The following is a 7,035-nucleotide window of genomic DNA, read 5'->3' as shown; positions in this document are numbered from 1 at the left end:
AAACTACAAAGACGAAACTTGTCTAGCTTGAAGGGGCAAACTAGATGGCGCTATGGTTGGCCCGTTAGATGGCGCTGCCAAAGGTCAAACGGATATCAACTGCGTTTTTTTTAAATAGGAACCCCCATTTTTTATTACATATTCACGTAGTACGTATGGAAATATGAATGTGTTAGTTGGAGCACTTTTTTCGCTTTGTGATAGATGGCGCTGTAATAGTCACAAAGATTGGCTCACAATTTTAGGCGAACAGTTGGTAACAGGTAGGTTTTTTAAATTAAAATACACAACGTATGTATGTTTGAACATTTTATTTCGGTTGTTCCAATGTGATACATGTACCCTTGTGAACTTATCATTTCTGAGAACGCATGCTGTTACAGCGTGATTACCTGTAAATACCGCATTAATGCAATAAATGCTCAAATGATGTCCGTCAACCTCAATGCATTTGGCAATACGTGTAACGACATTCCTCTCAACAGCGGGTAGTTCGCCTTCCGTAATGTTCGCACATTCTTTGACAATGCGCTGACGCATGTTGTCAGGCGCTGTCGGTGGATCACGATAGCAAATATCCTTCAACTTTCCCTACAGAAAGAAATCCGGGGAAGTCAGATCCGGTGAACGTGCGGGAAATGGTATGGTGCTTCGACGACCAATCCACCTCTCATGAAATATGCTATTCACTACCGCTTCAACCGCAAGCGAGCTATGTGACGGACATCCATCATGTTGGAAGTACATCGCCATTCTGTCATGCAGTGAAACATCTTGTAGTGACATCGGTAGAACATTACGTAGGAAATCAGCATGCATTGCACCATTTAGATTGCCATCGATAGAATGGGGGCCAATTATCCTTCCTCCCATAATGTCGCACCATATATTAACCCTGCGAAGTCGCTGATGTTCCTCTTGTCGCAGCCATCGTGGATTTTCCGTTGCCCAATTGTGCATATTATGCCGGTTTACGTTACCGCTGTTGGTGAATGATGCTTTGTCGCTAAGTAGAACGCGTGCAAAAAATCTGTCATCGTCCCGTTATTTCTCTTGTGCCCAGCGGCAGAACTGTACACAACATTCAAAGTCGTCGTCATGCAATTCCTGGTGCATAGAAATATGGTACGGGTGCAATCGATGTTGATGTAGCATTCTCAACACCGACGTTTTTTAGATTCCCGATTTCGCGCAATTTGTCTACTACTGATGTGCGGATTAGCCGCGACAGCAGCTAAAACATCTTGGGCATCATCATTTGTTGCAGAAGCTCATTTCCAAAACGTACAAAATCCATTAAATCTAATTTAACAGAAGAGACAAAAAAGTTTAACAACCACAGTAACATCAGATTGTTTTGTAGCTTTGTTGTTATATTCAGGCAGATGTTGAGACATATTACGCCAAGTATCTCTGTTAAATGTGTATTTGTTTAATTGTTATCGCATAGGTAAAAACTGATTTGGTATCTTCTGGCAGAGAATTTTTTGGCACTGTTGTTCTGGAGTTTCTGTTGGTGATTCACAGTATTCATCTGATATATTAGACTGCTTAATTTAATTAAAAACTCATAATTACCATAAAAAATGCCAGACAAGCTACAACATACAATGTCGTGTAAACAAATGCAGGCCGTGTTGTGTCTGACGTCATTACCGAGAAGAGCAACGATTGGCTGGAGGTATTTGGTACTTCTTAGAAACGAAGTAAAACTGGATACAGCAATATTCGCCATGAACAACAAAACTAAAGGGAAATGTGTAACGGATATTATGTGTATTGACATACATAAAAGTTCTTATTACATAGGTAATCGTTCTAAGTAGTGTTGCCACGTATTATCTCATTTTTCAGCTTTGGTACGTCTTGATAATGAGCTTCTCATACATCGTAAAATACATGCGGAAATTTATGAAAACTTAATTGCAGTAATTGTGTAATCTCAATACTCTTACAGTTTTCCCACTGAAGTAGTACAGAGGACTCTTCGGATCATTGCTTTGAAGTGGTAGAATTTTAAGGCAAGTAATTACACAAAACATTGCAGCAAATGCTTTTCCAAGTCCTTTCAGAGCTACTTACAGGTGTTTGATGTTATGATGCAAGTTCGTCCTCAGATCTAAAATTCTATGAATGACGAAGGTTTTGAGACAGCAGAATTTTAATATCGACCTCATTTCCATAATCAACGTTTCCTAACATACAGGGTGTCTCGAGAGGAATGGCCAGTACTCAATGGAATGACGGGAATGACAATCTGAAGCAATAAACTCCATATGGATATATTCCCTGTACAGAATGGTTTCCGTTATGGAATATATTTAATGTAAACCGTTATTTATTTTCTGTTCTATTCAATACAGTGTTAGGCTTACACATGTACAGATGTACAACGATTAGTAAACATTATAACATGCATCTTATAAAGTATCGATTGATAAATAACTATTTTTAACGCGTTCGCCTATAAGCATTATCGTACACGTCTCGTTACAACTGTTGAACAGTTCAGGATAAATGTTAGCATATCACGCCGTCAACTTCAGTGCGTATGTGCTCTCTTGGGAGAGCATGCTGTGTTGCTTGCCTCTGCACGTTCCCTAATGAAGGCAGCAGCTTCCACGGTCCGACCAAGCAATTTATCTCTCGTATTCGTACACCACAGCCTTCAGTCAACACAATAAACAAACAAGGTGTCCCACTCAGAACGCAGGAAAAAAAACACAGTAGATACGACAATGAAAAATGCACCACATTGTAGAGCATCTCAAAGAATTTATTTATCTATCATCAATACACCTCTACATGTGAACCATTAGAACCCCCAAGAATATCGAGACTATATTCAATTTCTTGCCAAGTTCTTTGTAAAATTTCCTCTGTTATTGTTGCAATCGCTTTAGTGATACGATGTCGCAACACAGGAATATTGTCCACCTTGGTCGCATACACACGGTCCTTCACGAATCCCCACATGAAAAAATCAAGTGGTGTAATGTCGGGTGAACGTGGTGGCCAGGCAATGGGTCCTCTGCGTCTGAACCAAGGACGGGGAATTTTCCTATCCAGGAACTTGCGAACAGCCGTTGACCAATGCGTCGGACGAAAATGATGTTGGGTTGCAAGTCTTGTATCTGAGTGTACACAAACTACGCCAACATGTCCAGATATACTGACCTGTTCACTGTTTGTTCTACAAGGAAGAATGGTCCAACAATGCTGTCGTGCATTAGTCCGCACCAGATACTTAGTTTAGGGCTATCATGAACATGTTCAATAACAACGTGCGGATTATGCAGACCTCAAATCCGGACAGTATACCTGTAAACCCATCCTGATAGATGAAAGGTTGTCACATCTGAGAATAAACACCTTTCCAGGAAGGTGGCATCCATATCAGTGTATTGCAGCATATCTGCAGCAAATTGTTGTCAGCGTGGTTTGTCGTTCAGCGTCAAATGTTGTAGAATTTGGACTTTGTCAGCACACATACGAAGATCTCGTGAACTACACGATGTGGCAATGTTGATCGAGGTACATCAAGTTGCCTAGAAGCTTGACGAATTGACTTACGTGGGCTTCTGAGAAACGTTTGTCTGTTGTCCTCCACTATGTCTTCTGAAACTCCGTAATGTGCACCATCAGAATGTTTCAGAACACTTCCTGTTGCCGGAAACTTCCTATACCATGCCTTAGTTGTTTTCACATCAGGTGGATCACATTTATACACTCGACGAAAATTTCTTTGCACAGTAATCGGCGATTTTGTTTCTGCAAACCACACTACTGCTTGCGCGCGCTGCTGTTGAGTAGCCATTTTCACTTCATGCGAGCATGCTGCACTCTGGCGACGATATTTAGCACTTCTGACGCGGGAATATAAAGTCTTTGAGATGCTCTACAATGTGGTGCATTTTTCACTGTCGTATCTACTGTGGTTTTTCTCTCCCAGGTCCTTGAATTCAGTTAAAGTTTGAGTGGGACACCCTGCATAACGGCATAAAGTGATCGATTAATTGTACTGAGGAGATATCCTAGGTATAAGTCCCACAGAGTTCAATTCTGACTCCTATTCCTCATTGTCCATGTGAAGATTTTTGCTTCAAATGAGCATTCCTGTCACATCCCTGAGTATTAACCATTTCTGCTTGGACACCTTGTGTAATGGTTCTTATCTTGACACTTTTTCGGTAACTTTATTGTATTAAGTAATAGTCACAAACCATGAAAGCTTATTTTGGGCAAGAACCGGACATTCCCGATAAAAAATGATGACCTTTCTTTACAGAAGCATGATAGATCATTTCACATGTATTGTTAAGGAATTGTCAAAAAAATAAATTCTTGCTGTCAAACTGTTATTTCATTGTTACTCCTGTGGAAACGGCTAACTGACACAAAATGTACCAAAAAAAGGAATTCACTGAGAAATTCGGTATTTTATAAAAAGGAAGAACTGTCAATACAATGTTTCAGACTGTTCGTTATCTTTCCATTTGGCCATATCTAAAAATTACCAACGCTCTAATATTGAGAATTTAGGAGAAATTACGTTAACTGCTAGGCCCTTACGTGAATTACACGGATACAACAAGTCGTTCAACTGTTAAAATCTATATTGATTTCAACTATAAATGAGAAATACGTTCACTGATGACTTCACTTCGCACAGCGCTTATTGACAGAAAGATGTTGGTTTCAAAGCTTGAAATGGCAGAGATGAGGGCAAGCATGAGCTATATGTGTGTGTGGTCCTAGGTTTTTGGGAGTTCATCACGAACAGTGCTGTTGTTACCGTAGTGATTGCTCAATACTGATTCTATTACACTCTGTGTTGAGGTCTCCAGTCAATAGGCCGGTGTGATGCAGCTCTCTACGAAAGGGCAGGACTCTTCACCTCCGTATAACTGCTGAAATCTACATCCACCTGAATCTACGTACCTTACTCAAGTCTTAGTCTCACTCTACAATATTTACCTGGAATATTTTCTTCCAGTACGAACTTACAAGTCCTTGAAGCCACAGGAGAGGTCCTATCAACTGAGCCTTTCGTTTTGTGAAACTGCGCCATATACACTCCTGGAAATGGAAAAAAGAACACATCGACACCGGTGTGTCAGACCCACCATACTTGCTCCGGACACTGCGAGAGGACTGTACAAGCAATGATCACACGCACGGCACAGCGGACACACTAGGAACCGCGGTGTTGGCCGTCGAATGGCGCTAGCTGCGCAGCATTTGTGCACCGCCGCCGTCAGTGTCAGCCAGTTTGCCGTGGCATACGGAGCTCCATCGCAGTCTTTAACACTGGTAGCATGCCGCGACAGCGTGGACGTGAACCGTATGTGCAGTTGACGGACTTTGAGCGAGGGCGTATAGTGGGCATGCGGGAGGCCGGGTGGACGTACCGCCGAATTGCTCAACACGTGGGGCGTGAGGTCTCCACAGTACATCGATGTTGTCGCCAGTGGTCGGCGGAAGGTGCACGTGCCCGTCGACCTGGGACCGGACCGCAGCGACGCACGGATGCACGCCAAGACCGTAGGATCCTACGCAGTGCCGTAGGGGACCGCACCGCCACTTCCCAGCAAATTAGGGACACTGTTGCTCCTGGGGTATCGGCGAGGACCATTCGCAACCGTCTCCATGAAGCTGGGCTACGGTCCCGCACACCGTTAGGCCGTCTTCCGCTCACGCCCCAACATCGTGCAGCCCGCCTCCAGTGGTGTCGCGACAGGCGTGAATGGAGGGACGAATGGAGACGTGTCGTCTTCAGCGATGAGAGTCGCTTCTGCCTTGGTGCCAATGATGGTCGTATGCGTGTTTAGCGCCGTGCAGGTGAGCGCCACAATCAGGACTGCATACGACCGAGGCACACAGGGCTAACACCCGGCATCATGGTGTGGGGAGCGATCTCCTACACTGGCCGTACACCACTGGTGATCGTCGAGGGGACACTGAATAGTGCACGGTACATCCAAACCTTCATCGAACCCATCGTTCTACCATTCCTAGACCGGCAAGGGAACTTGCTGTTCCAACAGGACAATGCACGTCCGCATGTATCCCGTGCCACCCAACGTGCTCTAGAAGGTGTAAGTCAACTACCCTGGCCATCAAGATCTCCGGATCTGTCCCCCATTGAGCATGTTTGGGACTGGATGAAGCGTCGTCTCACGCGGTCTGCACGTCCAGCACGAACGCTGGTCCAACTGAGGCGCCAGGTGGAAATGGCATGGCAAGCCGTTCCACAGGACTACATCCAGCATCTCTACGATCGTCTCCATGGGAGAATAGCAGCCTGCATTGCTGCGAAAGGTGGATATACACTGTACTAGTGCCGACATTGTGCATGCTCTGTTGCCTGTGTCTATGTGCCTGTGGTTCTGTCAGTGTGATCATGTGATGTATCTGACCCCAGGAATGTGTCAATAAAGTTTCCCCTTCCTGGGACAATGAATTCACGGTGTTCTTATTTCAATTTCCAGGAGTGTATTTCTTTTACTCCCAATTACAGTCGGTACTTCCTAATTGGTAATCAGACGTACCCATCTAATATTCAGCATTCCTCTGCAGCTCCACAACTCAAAAGGTTCTATTCTCTTCGCATGTGACCTGTTTCACTTACGTACAAGGATACACTCCAAACAAAACTAACAAAAGATTTCCTATAATCTAATTTTTATTCGGTCTTAGCAAACTTTTTTATATGTAAATATTTTGCTTTGCAGTTTTCAGTATGCATTCTATGTTCACTCTACTTCGGCCAGAGTCAGTTATTTTTCTGCCCAAATAACAAAACTGGTCTACTAGTTATAGTGCCTCATTTTCTAATCTATGTCCCTCAACATCAACTTATTTAATTCATTCCTGGTTTTATTTGGTTGATATCCATCTTGAAATGTCCTTTAAGTGCTTAAGAAGATTGGTTCGTGTACACAATGGAAAATCTAGACAAATTTGTCAGCATTCTATGTAGCGTAACTCCAAGCATAAGAACTGTAAGCTCATGTAATGTTTAGCGTCTTTTAA

The sequence above is a fragment of the Schistocerca nitens genome, chromosome 10, assembly GCF_023898315.1.
Source record: "Schistocerca nitens isolate TAMUIC-IGC-003100 chromosome 10, iqSchNite1.1, whole genome shotgun sequence".
NCBI classification, from domain to species: domain Eukaryota; kingdom Metazoa; phylum Arthropoda; class Insecta; order Orthoptera; family Acrididae; genus Schistocerca; species Schistocerca nitens.
The sequence above is the reverse complement of the archived record's forward strand: the minus strand, read 5'-3'. Positions refer to the sequence as shown.